Consider the following 12104-nt stretch of genomic DNA (forward strand, 5'->3'; position numbering starts at 1 on the left):
TATTATTGTTGAATATGCATGTTTGGTGATATTATTGTTAATAGAATTTTTTTGTGATATTTAGATTGTGTAATTAATTTTATTCGTAGAATTTTAATGCTTTTTTTGTTCATAGTATTTAGAAAAAGGAAAAAAATAAGAAGAGAAAGTGTTTAATATAATTAGTTAGAAAAAATACTAGTTTATTTTTAGTAAGTACTACTTTATTTTATTTATAGTAAGTGCTTCATATATAGTTGAACTAGCTAGTTGATTTAATAAACTAATTTATTTTATTATATATAGAAGTAGTTTGTTTTTAGTAAGTACTACTTTATTTATTTATAGTAAGTGCTTAGTAGTTGAACTAGATAGTTGATTTAATTAATAAAACTACTTTATTTAACTATATATAGAAGTAGTTCTCGCATCGACGTCGGTGATGCCTATCCCGCATCCTCGTCGTCGTCGACTCGGCGGTGGAGGCCTGCTTGATCAGGGCCATGTTCGGGACTGGGCTCCGCCGGGCTGGTATTGGGAGGTGCTACCTTCCGGGGGACGTAGGTTGGTGAGGAGGCAGCCCGTTGTTGACCCGATCCTTGTTTGATGGCGGTCGCGTGGGCCAGTGACGGTGCTGAGGCTTCCGGACACCACGGAGGTGGTACGTCACCGTGTCAGCGAGGAGGACGAGCACGTCCGTCGCTACATGGTTGCATTGGAGGGCATGTTCGACAATACCTGGCAGGTTCTTCAGGGATCTCACTGGAGCTATGATCCTGTGATGGTTCCTTATCTTTGGGTGTCCACCGCCCGCGTCGATACCCGCCGGGCGCTACGGTTCTAGTTGTATTAGTGATGCTATATTAGTGATAATATTCGATGATGTATGGACACCAAGAGATGATGTACTTTTGCTTATAATTATTGAATGCATGCTACTTTATTTTATGATTTGGTTTTGCTTATTTTATGATTTGGTTTTGCTTATCGAATGCTCATATTGGATAAGTTCTCCTTCATTCTCGTGTGCTAGACAATTTCGTGTAATAATGCACTCGGGAATGAAAGGAGAAGCTACGTACATCACCGATAGTCAACCCGTGATTAATAATCTAGTTTAATATTTGAATTATGAACATAGGCCGGAAATGTCGTACTCGGACGACGAAAACCGCCCGAGAGAGTGCGACTGGTGCCACGACGACCGAGGTATGTGCGACAGGTTCATTGAGCTGGACGAAGATCGGCGCTTCAGCATTAAGCTCGAGGAGACCTTCGATGTTCATACGGTACGCAACGACAACAATAGTTTTTTTTCGTATTTAAGCATGACTTCAACTATTTTAACTGTATTTTTCATCTTTTCCAATTCGATTAGCTTATCCCATGCTTTGCAAGACGCTATGTCTTGGAGAGGATGGGTTTGAAGACCATGAAAGTATGGAAACCAAAAAAATTATCCTAAGTACCCATCATGGTGTGGATTTTCAAGTAAAGCTGTACAATGCTCAGAGTGTAACCCATTTTGGTTACAAAAATTGGGAAGCACTTTGCAAGATGTATGGTCTTGATGAGGGTATGCTTGTCACCATGGATCTTGGTGATCCTACAATCGAGCAAGAGAGACCTTCGATTTGGGTCCTTGTGGATACACCTCCAATTCTTTCCCCATGTGAGCTTAACATAGTTATTAAGTAATTTATATTGTTTATTTCAAAATAGTTGACAACTTATTTCCATTGATAGCTTATTTTCATTCTTCAAAGAATGTGCGGAAGATGGTAGACAGAACCTACTACACCGAAGGCTCCGAATTAACTTATCAGGAGAAAAATTATCTGGTCGCATTTTGTACTGATCTTGAGAATTATAATATCTACAATCAAACTCCTCAACATTATGGTCAATACGTTCCACTAGTGCACGTGTTGAACTACGGTAACTATCATGGAGATACCCTGGTAAGATTTTTTACTATTACAACATCCGTGCATCCTTTTGCACACTTCTAAAACTAGTACATCATTGCTAACTACGAAGTTATTACTATGTTTTTCAACAGATAATCCCGAATGATTGTGTGCCTCATATGATGTATACGCACAGTACCCTTCATGTTTTGAACATACAACCAGGTCTTCCTACGAATCTCAACTGTCCATACCGGGTTTCTAAAAGAAGTGGAGATATGACAATCAAAGAATGGAAAAAAATGTATAGACAGTCGTAAGGAGCTTCTTGGAAGCAAAAAGCAGCGAAGGGCAAAATTTGGAGACAGGATGATCGCCATTCTTCATAATGGAGAGTCAGGGTCTATATTGTTTTATGCTATTTTACCTTAAGGGTATTTAGGTCCTACCTGATACTGATGATCATGTGCTAAGAACAATTATGTAGGGTTGGGTTCGATGACTATGAGGATGATGATCGTATGACTTATTATTAATAACGAGTAGAAGTTGTATGATGATGCATGATTAGTAGGACTTGTTATTATATATGATGATGTATGATGCGAGCATGCATGAGTTATTATATCAGCGGGTGAAATGAACATATATAGCAGCAGCGTTGGTAAACAAAGGACGAAGATATAAGAGAAGATACTTCTCTCTATTAGCTAGCTAATAACAACCTAAAAATAACCCCCAAAACCCCTAAAGCAGCCACATTTCTAAAAAAACATGGACTTTTGGTCCCGGTTGGTGCCACCAACCGGGACCAAAGGCCCCCCTGACTGGGCTCAACGCACAGGCCACGTGGAGGCACATTGGTCCCGATTCGTGTTTGAACCGGGACTAATGGGTGAAGGTATTAGTAACGACCCATTAGTCCCGGTTCATGAACCGGGACTAAAGGCCCTTACGGACCGGGACTAATAGGTATTTTTCTACTAGTGATTGTTTGCAAGGTTGTGTGCGGGTCAAGCTCTTTCATGCAACTACACCATCAATGGTCATGAGTACAGCATGGGCTATTATCTTTGCGATGATATCTATCCTTCGTGGGAGACCTTCCTCAAGACCTTATCTGATCCAATGGGTGAGTGTCGGTGTCAAAACCGGCGGATCTCGGGTAGGGGGTCCCGAACTGTGCGTCTAGGCGGATGGTAACAGGAGACAAGGGACACGATGTTTTTACCTAGGTTCGGGCCCTCTCGATGGAGGTAAAACCCTACTCCTGCTTGATTAATATTGATGATATGGGTAGTACAAGAGTTGATCTACCACGAGATCAGAGAGGCTAAACCCTAGAAGCTAGCCTATGGTATGATTGTTGTTCATCCTACGGACTAAAACTCTTCGATTTATATAGACACCAGCGAGGGCTAGGGTTACACAGAGTTGGTTACAATGGGAGGAGATCTTCATATCGTATCGCCAAGCTTGCCTTCCACGCTAAGGAAAGTCCCATCCGGACACGGGATGGAGTCTTCAATCTTGTATCTTCATAGTCCGGGAGTCCGGCCAAAGGTCATAGTCCGGCTATCCGGACACCCCCTAATCCAGGACTCCCTCAGTAGCCCCTGAACCAGGCTTCAATGACGACGAGTCCGGCGCGCAAATTGTCTTCGGCATTGCAAGGCGGGTTCTTCCTCCGAATACTTCATAGATGATGAACACCAGGATAGTGTCCGGCTCTGCAAAATAAGTTCCACATGCCACCGTAGAGAGAATAATATCTGCACAAATCTAATCTGCAGACGTACTCCGTAGTGTGACGTCACGGCCATGCCTTTATTCAAATCGTTTTACCGTTCCACTCAGCGCGTTTAGCGAGGCGGTTTCCTTGGCATGTCTTGTCAAAGCAGAGATCGTGTCCCCTTATTCCAGGATTCTCATCAATACGGGCGTGGGTAACCCAACCGTGCCTTTGGTATGACTCCCTAATTGAAAGCGAGTCTCAAACGGTTTCGGGGAGGGCTCTTGGTATTCAACTCCTTTATAAAGAGATCAGGGCCCGACTCCCTCCTTCTCAATCCAATCGAATCCGCCCCTTGCTTCGAGTTCCAACACCCAAAGCCTCTAGTTTTAGGCGCTTCAGACCTTCAACGATGTCCGGCTCCGACCTTCAAGGCTGGTGGATGCCTTCCTCCATTATGGAAGAAGATGTGCGAAAGCTGAGAGATGCCAGGTATCTAACCGGCGAAATCTCGCATAGGCTGCCTGCTCAAGGGCAGGCCATTCCAACTCCCCAGCCCGGTGAGAGCGTGGTGTTCGTATCTCACTTCCTTCGGGGGCTAGGCTTCCCGATTGATCCCTTCATGAGGGGGCTTATGTTTTATTACGGGCTGGAGTTTCACGACTTAGCTCCGGAGTCCATCCTCCAAATCTCATCATTCATTGTCGTGTGTGAGGCCTTCCTCCATATCACTCCTGACTTCGGATTGTGGCTAAGAACCTTCAAGGTGGAACCGAAGATGATCGAGGGGCAGCACGCTGAGTGCGGTGGAGCTATAATAAGCAAGATGGCCGACGCTCCATGGCCCGAGGGCTCTTTTCAAGAGGAGTTCGGCTTATGGCAACGGGACCGGTTTTACATCACAGCCCCCAAGGGCACCACATGGGTGGCGCCACCTACTTTTCGCTCGGGTCCCCCACCACGGCTAGCGTCATGGGTTAATGAAGGACTTATCTGGGGGCCGCGCAAAGACGTGCCCTTGCTGCAGGACCGCATTCGAGATCTTCTAGAAAGAGATATCAACTTGACCGTAGTGGCGCAAGTCATGCTGATTCGCCGCACACTGCCTTGCAAACGTCGACCTCTCCGCCTGTGGGAATTTAATCCGGAGGGACCGCGAGTCCTCCAACATTTCATGGGTGTGACACCCGTGGAGATGTACAAATTGTTCTTCGGATCACATACAAGGTGTCCGGATTTGTCCGAGGACGCGGGCCTGAGCTGCAATCGCCCGGATGCTAAGGTAAGTAGCCCCGTATTTGGACACACCATCCGTATTTTCATCAAAAAATTACCCTTAACGGAGTTGTCCTTTGAACAGGAGTGGATAGTGAAGGCAAAGCTTATAAGGTGTCCAGCCCCCCTGCCCGAGACCGCGTCAAACCCCATGCTAACCAGGATGCTGGAGGTCGCGCTTTTGGCGGAAGGCGAAGGGGGGAACCAAGGGGCTACCGCCTCCGTGAAGGAGGCTGTTAGGAAGGGAAGAATCGAGAATTCCCCCGACCAGGGAAAGAAAAGGACTGCCTCTAAAGACCCGGAGGTGATGGCCTCAAAATGGGGGAAGAAATCTTCGCCAAAGGGTTCGGCACCGGAGAACGCCCCGGCCGAATCGCCCCCCTAAGGGGGACCCGCTCTCCCCCGAGACGTAAGTGAAGGGAGGGGTTCCATAATGAATGACACTCCTGTTTTATTTCTGAGGAAGATAACCGAAACATTACCTTGCAGTTCGGATCTCAACCCTTCTCAGCAGAGCTCATCTTCAGGGGATCTTCGTCCGGAGATGATAGAGAGCGAAACGCCTCCTCTTTTTGCGCCGTCTCACGAGGCAGGCGACCCTGAGGTGTCGTCTCGGAGGGTCTTCGCAAGTCCGGATCCTGGAAAAGGTCGTCAGGCTAGTCCGGCACCCTCTGGTGCACAGTCGGAGGGGCTGGAGAATCTGCTTGAGAGGGCGTCCATCTCAGAAGAACACCGTATGTTAATGAATACGGTGATTGGAAGGATTTCATCCGCGGAAAGCGGATTGTACGAGGCTGCCAGGAGTTTACTAACAGGCTTTGAGGTACGTAAAAAAGTTGTACCTTTTGGTAGAGCCGCATATTAAATGCGCCATGTATAAATAGTAGCCCCTGAGACTATGTGTGTCGTCAAGGGTGATGGCGCGCAGAGGATCATAACCCCAGGTATAATATGTCACCTTTTCCATGAAGGTGGCGAGGCGTTCGGTGGCTAGTCGGACTGATGAATCTGCCGAGCTAAAGCGGCAACTTGACGTAGCAGATGCCGACATCGCGCTTGTAAATAAGCAGCTAGACGAGGCACAAGGTATGTTCCAAAGACACCTGGTAATAGGAGCTCGATGCTCGGACCTTATATATATATGTGCCTAATGTAGATGGTGATGCTGCCGTGGAGAACCTTCGCGTGGAATTTGCCTGAGCCAAGGAGCAAGCAAGGAGAAGTGATGCGGCTGCCGTTAAAGCGGCTGAAGAGCTAAAAGCCGAACAGGCTGCTCACTGCCAGAGCAAAAAGGTGATAGCCGAAATGACCATAAAGTTGAAGGATGCTACCGACCGCTGTAAATTTCTTGAACAAGAAGATAGGACGGCTCAGAAGGATCTTGAAAAGATCGCTGCCAAAGCCAAGGATACTCGCTCTGCAATGAGAGCTATGAAGGAGGAGCTGCGTCAGGCCGGAGAGATCACGTCTGGAAAGCCCTATATGCTGCGGATGAAGTTCGGAGACCCCAAGTATGCTCCATTGGACCGGTAGTGGAGTGCGGAAAACACTTATCTGGATTTGGCAGCTAGTGCGGCGGACGCGACCCAACACTTCCGCAGCTGAGGTGACCATGGATTGGAAGAGCTTTTTTGGTCGCAGTTCCACAATCCAGAACGCCCACTTTCGGTATCCGACCGTTTGGCCGCCTGGGCGGAGCTGAACAGGTTATCCGGACTCGCCATGAGGTATGTTGCGAGTCGTCTGTGGCCGGAGAAGCCGGAGCCGAAGAGTTATTTTGGCTTGGTGCAGCAGTTCCTTGGTTCGGTGCCGCATGCTGATGCAATGAAGAGGTTGGCGTGCATAGAGGGCGCACAGATGGCTCTTGCCCGTGTCAAAACATACTGGGCGGATATGAAGGCCAGTGTTGTTGCATCCCGGGATTCGGACGAAAGCCGGGTACCTGCCAAGCACTACTTTGAGGAAGTTCTTCATGGCGCTCGTTTAATAGAGTCGCAGTGCTCGAAGGATGTTGTGTTCGAATAGCGTTTGCTATTTGTAAAACGAATATTTTGATGGAATATTAAAGCTTTTTTATACTTGTGTTTGCAAGAATTATGATGCCTCCTGTGCGGCCGTTTAATGTATATATTTGTATATAACCTGAAAGATGGCAGTCGTTGGCTTCAACCCCCACGCATAGAATGCGGGGGTGTTCGCGAAAAGGCGCCTTTTCACACTTAATCCAACGTCTTGGTCCTATAAAGGAGGTGGTGGTGCGGCGAACTAGGCAACCGGACTATAATGCTTTATCACTTTCACTTAGCCATAGTAGTTTGACAGTGGGGCTACTAAATAGCCCCTAGGGGCACCGCGCTCACCCGGATTCGGGGCGCGAGTGTGCCTGACCGGGAAGCGGCCCTTCGTTAATGCGGAGGAATCCTAAAGATTCCGAAAGTCATCGAGTGGTTGACCAGTCTCTCGCTATATCATGACAGTCAGTTTTCGGCTTTCTCTACTGAGGTGCTCGCCTGGCCGAACCGGGGCACAATTGCAGTAGTTCTCCTGGTGCCGCGTTAGCCGATATAACGGAACGTAAGGCAGCAAAACACAGGAGCCGGGCAAACCCAACATTTGACCAAAGACATGATTCGGAGCTGATGCATATAGGGCCAAACTCGCGACGCCGAACACTGCCTAAGGTATTCGGTCTTTATGAGGACGGGCCGAAATAGAGCCCTTTTTAAAAAAGCCCCTGGTGTCCAGGTACGCGCAAAATTCTGGCGTGGCCACATGCCAAGACGCCAGCCTCCTCCTCGGTTATGACGAAAACCGGGGGATGTTGTCAACAAGAGACAGTAAAAAAGGTTTATGCAGGATCTTAATCTGAAAAGAATCCTTTGAACGGGTCCCTACTGCACGTCTGCGCCTGTGTCTCCGTTGTACCGTATTCTGGACGGACGTAGCACGGTGTTCGTCTGCGAAAAAGAGGAACTTTAGTAAATAAGCCTGCGAGAAATCTATATTAGAATAAACAAAATATAGTTGGAGCAAGAAGTGAGCCGCATTGTCTCCTGTCGTAAACACGCGGATCCCATTGTACAGGGTTATGCGGCTATTAAGTCCATGTGTGTTGAGGCCGGACTCGTCTAGCCGTGTCCGGAATAGTGGGGCTAGATTAGTGTGCGGCTGTCCAGGCGGCCGCACCCTTACCCGTACTTTGGGGGTCAATTGTCATTCCCCTGTAATGAGATGATGCCTCGTGGACCGGGCATTTTAAGTGTAAGGGATGCATAATGCGGTATCGCGTTAAAGCGGGCGAAAGCTTCCCGTCCCAGTAGCGCTTGATAGCGACTTACGAATGGGGCGATGTGGAAGGTTAGCTTTTCGCTTCGGAAGTTGTCGGGTGAGCCGAATGTGACTTCTAACGAAAGGGAACCCATACTCTGGGTATCTGGACCCGACGTGGCTCCTCGAAAGGGAGTGTTGTTATGGCGGATTAGCACTGGGTTTACCCCTAGTTTGCAGATTGTGTCCTGATATAACAGGTTTAAGTCACTGCCGCCGTTCATAAGGACTCGTGTAAATTGTAGTCCGTCAATAACCGGATTCAAGACCAAGGCAGTCCAGCCTGCATTCCGGGCCCCTCTGGAGTAATCCTGACGATCAAAGGTAATTGGTTGTAACAACCAGTGGCGGTGCTCCTCTGGGGCTGGCCGTACGGCGCGTGTCTTTGTAAGCGCCGTTCTGTTTTTCCCCTTTGTCATTTGAAGTGAATTTACTGTCTTGACTTCTTGTGGGAACTTCTTTTGTTCTCCGGTGTTCTGCTTGTGGGGTGCGTCGTCATCCTCGCTTGGTGTGTCGAGCCCCTTGTGTTCGGCGTTGAGTTTGCCGGACTGTTTGAAGACCCAACAATCTCTATGGGTATGGTTGGCAGGCCTCCCCGGAGTACTGTGGATTTGACATATTTTGTCCAAGATTTTGTTGAGGTTGGATAGCTCGTCCCTGTCATCTTTGGGGGCGGCTTTTTCTGATTTTGCCGAGAGCTTTTGAATCCGGTGTTGACTGCCATGCTCATTGGGCTGTTATCCTTGACTCGGCGCTGTTCTTTGTTACGACGCGGTTTCCCGTTTCCATCTCTGGGTTCGGATGTACTTTGGTCGCTGGTGCTGCTTCTTGCCAACCAGCTATCCTCTCCTGCGCAAAAGCGGGTCATGAGGCTTGTTAATGCGGCCATTGTTCTTGGCTTTTCTTAGGCGAGGTGTCTGGCGAGCCATTCGTCTCGGACGCTATGTTTCAAAGCTGCTAGGGCCTCAGCGTCCGGACAGTCGACTATCTGATTCTTTTTAGTAAGGAATATGTTCCAGAGTTTCCGGGCTAACTCTTCGGGTTGCTGAGTTATATGACTCAGATCATCTGCATCCGGAGGTCGGACATAGGTCTCTTGAAAATTTTCCCGGAAAGCCTCCTCGAGCTCTTCCCAACTTCCCATGCTGTTTTCGGGAAGGCTTTTAAGCCAGTGCCGGGCTGGCCCTTTGAGCTTAAGGGGTAAGTATTTGATGGTGCGGAGGTCATCTCCTCTGGCCATGTGTATGTGGAGGATATAATCCTCGATCTAGACTCCGGGGTCTGTTGTTCCGTCATATGCTTCTATGTTCACGGGTTTGAATCCCGCTGGAAATTCATGATCCAGCACCTCATCGGTAAAACATAGGGGATGTGCGGCGCCCCTGTATGTAGGTGTGCCGCGATGTTCGGATATTTTCTGCATTGCATTGCTCGTTGGAGCTTGCTTTCTTAGCCCATAGATGGATCTGGTTGGGCCGGTTATTTGATGTGAATCCTTAGGCGGATCGCACGCCGTATGAGTGCGGCGCCCTTTGTCGCTTTAGTTCTATCGTTGGGTCATCGATCCGACCTGGTGGCTTCCTTGTTTTTTGATTGTGGGGGCTTTATGGCCTCTTCATCAAATTCCGGTAGTAGTTTCCGCTTCGGATAGCACTTTGTGTGACGACTATTGCCGTACTTGTGTGCGGTATTAGTACTTTGCCCCATCTGATTCTGAGTGCATCTTCCGCTGTTTTGAGCCTCCGCTTCTGCTTTTTCAGGCTACGTGCGGTGGCGATGAGCCTTTGGTGGAGATTCTGATGCTCCAGCAATTTGTCCGGCGTGAGATCGCCCGGACTATTATCTTTCCCGGGAATGGGCTGTTCGGATTGTCCGCCCTGTTTGGACGGTTGCTCGATGGCATGTTCGTCTTCCGTTGATTCACCCTGCTCTATGGCTGGGTCTTTGTCGAGGTGGGGCTTGGCGTGGCGCTTACGTCGCCGCTTTGATTGTTTTTCGAGGGAGCGATCCCTGGTTGCGCCCTTTTGATCCTCGTTGTTATCCCTTTTGGGTGTGTCCACCATGTATACATCGTATGATGAGGTGGCCTTCCAGTGCCCTATAGGTGCTGGTTCTTCGTCGTCTCCTTCATGCATCAGCGTCCATACCGTCGATGTCTTCGGAGTCGAAGTCGAGCATGTCGGTTAGATCGTCGACAGTGGCTACAAAGTGGGTGGTGGGTGGGTTTCGAATTTCTTCGTCGTCCGCGTCCCAACCCTGCTGACCATAGTCCGGCCAGGGCTCTCTTGACAAAGAGAGAGACTTCAGGGAGTTCAGGATATCGCCGAAGGGCGAGTGCTGAAAGACGTCCGCGGCGGTGAACTCCATGATCGAAGCCCAATCGGGTTCGATCGGAAGGGGTGCGGAAGATTCAGAGTCCGAAACGGAGTCCGGCACCTTGGAGTCACGGGCCTTGCAAAGGACTAGGCTGGTATTCGGCTCTATCGCCGTAGAGATTGTGGCTCTTGGGCGGCGTCCAACCGTCCGTCCCTGGTTAGCGCAGTCGGCTCCGAGCTAATGGTCGGAGCGGACTCCTGAGCGGCACTCTGGGCGCTGTCCGGCGACAGAGCTAGATCATGCCCATCGAGACAGTGCAGCGCGCTCGGCCGTGGCTCGAATCCGTCGAAGATCAAGTCCCCGCGAGTTTTGGCCGTGTAGTTTAAGCTTCCAAACCTGACCTGATGGCCAGGGGCGTAGCTTTCGATCTGCTCCAGATGGCCAAACGAGTTGGCCCGCAGTGCAAAGCTGCCGAATACGAAGATCTGTCCGGGGAGAAAAGTCTCGCCCTGGACCGCGTCGTGGTTGATGATCGAAGAAGCCATCGGGCCTAAAGGCGACGACACAGAGGAACTCTCAATGAAAGCACCAATGTCGGTGTCAAAACCGGTGGATCTCGGGTAGGGGGTCCCGAACTATACATCTAGGCGGATGCTAACAGGAGACAAGGGACACAATGTTTTTACCCAGGTTCGGGCCCTCTCGATGGAGGTAAAACCCTACTCCTGCTTGATTAATATTGATGATATGGGTAGTACAAGAGTTGATCTACCACGAGATCAGAGAGGCTAAACCCTAGAAGCTAGCCTATGGTATGATTGTTGTTCGTCCTACGGACTAAAACTCTCCGGTTTATATAGACACCGGAGAGGGCTAGGGTTACACAGAGTCGGTTACAATGGGAGGAGATCTTCATATCGTATCACCAAGCTTGCCTTCCACGCCAAGGAAAGTCCCATCCGGACACGGGACGGAGTCTTCAATCTTGTATCTTCATAGTCCGGGAGTCCGGCCAAAGGTCATAGTCCGGCCATCCGGACACCCCCTAATCCAGGACTCCCTCAGTGAGAAAAGAGCTCACTTTGCCCAAAGACAAGAAATTTGCTAGAAAGGATGTCGAGAGGGCATTCAGAGTGCTCCACGCCCATTTTGCAGTTGTTCCTGGACCTGCATATGGGATCCGGAGACGTTGTAGAAGGTGATGGCAACTTGTGTGATTATGCCCAACATGATTGTGGAAGATGAGGGTAACTGAGTTCGCCACGGTCTGGAATTTAAGCATGCGGGTGATTCTATACAACTTCCAAAGCAGAACCCGGCAACATTTGAGGATTTTATCCAAATGCATCAACAGATTCGTCATCGAGCAACTCATGAGCAACTTTAGATCTGGTCGAGCAAAAAACTAAAAAATATGTTTGAATAAGTTGAATTCAAATTTAAACTATTTTATTGAAAAACTTCATGTTTGGTTGTAATAATTACATTTGAATTATTGTTGTATTGAAATATTTGCACAACGGACTATGAACGAAAGATAATATTTATCTTTAATTGTTTTAAGT

Source organism: Triticum dicoccoides, chromosome 3B, assembly GCF_002162155.2.
Source record: "Triticum dicoccoides isolate Atlit2015 ecotype Zavitan chromosome 3B, WEW_v2.0, whole genome shotgun sequence".
Taxonomy (NCBI): domain Eukaryota; kingdom Viridiplantae; phylum Streptophyta; class Magnoliopsida; order Poales; family Poaceae; genus Triticum; species Triticum dicoccoides.